Source organism: Condylura cristata, unplaced genomic scaffold (assembly GCF_000260355.1).
Source record: "Condylura cristata isolate star-nosed mole 26May11 unplaced genomic scaffold, ConCri1.0 scaffold00027, whole genome shotgun sequence".
NCBI classification, from domain to species: domain Eukaryota; kingdom Metazoa; phylum Chordata; class Mammalia; order Eulipotyphla; family Talpidae; genus Condylura; species Condylura cristata.
This window is the reverse complement of record NW_004567128.1, coordinates 1,095,248-1,096,047: the sequence shown is the minus strand read 5'-3', so window position 1 is coordinate 1,096,047 and position 800 is coordinate 1,095,248.

The following is an 800-nucleotide window of genomic DNA, read 5'->3' as shown; positions in this document are numbered from 1 at the left end:
CCGGCAGCGGGCCGGGCTCCCCCTGCCCGTGCAAGTTCCCAGCTGGGGGTGCCCCGGCGGGCGCGCACGGGGGCTCGGGGTGACTGGCCGACTTGCTGGGGTGCGTGGGGGCCCCAGGCGCAGGACAGCAGGGCCGGGAGGGGCCTTCCAGGCGCGCGGGGGTCGCCGTGGACATAGCGCGTCTCCCTGGCCCTCACCCCGTCCCCTGTCCATCTGCGGGTCTCGGCCCGTCGGGTTGGCAAGGTGCCGCAGGGTGAGCCTGCAGCGCCCCGCGTCCCACAGCGGCACAGACGTGGGGTGCTGGTCTCCAGGCGCCCGGCCCATGGCCCCCCTCCCCGGAGAGGCCTCCCGCGGCCACCTGCCGGGCTGACGCCCCACCGGCCTGGCCCTGAAGTCGCTGGGAGAAGCGGCCGCCGCGGAGACAGGACGCGTCCCCGCCCCCCGCGCCCCTGCCGTGGACCTGGGTGGACTCTGGCCGCGGTCCATCTCCCTCGCAGCTGCACCGGCTGACGGACGGAGCCGTGTGCCTCGAGCAGCCCCGGCAGAGGCCTGTCCGGCCTCCCGGCCGGCTCCTCCTCCCGAGAAACACTGCGTTCCCTGCCTGCGTCCTGCCGCTCCCGCCGCTGTCCTGCCTCTACTGGCCACTGTCCTGCCTCTACTGGCCACTGTCCTGCCTCTACTGGCCGCTGTCCTGCCTCTACTGGCCACTGTCCTGCCTCTACTGGCCACTGTCCTGCCTCTACTGGCCGCTGTCCTGCCTCTACTGGGCACTGTCCTGCCTCTACTGGCCACTGTCCTGC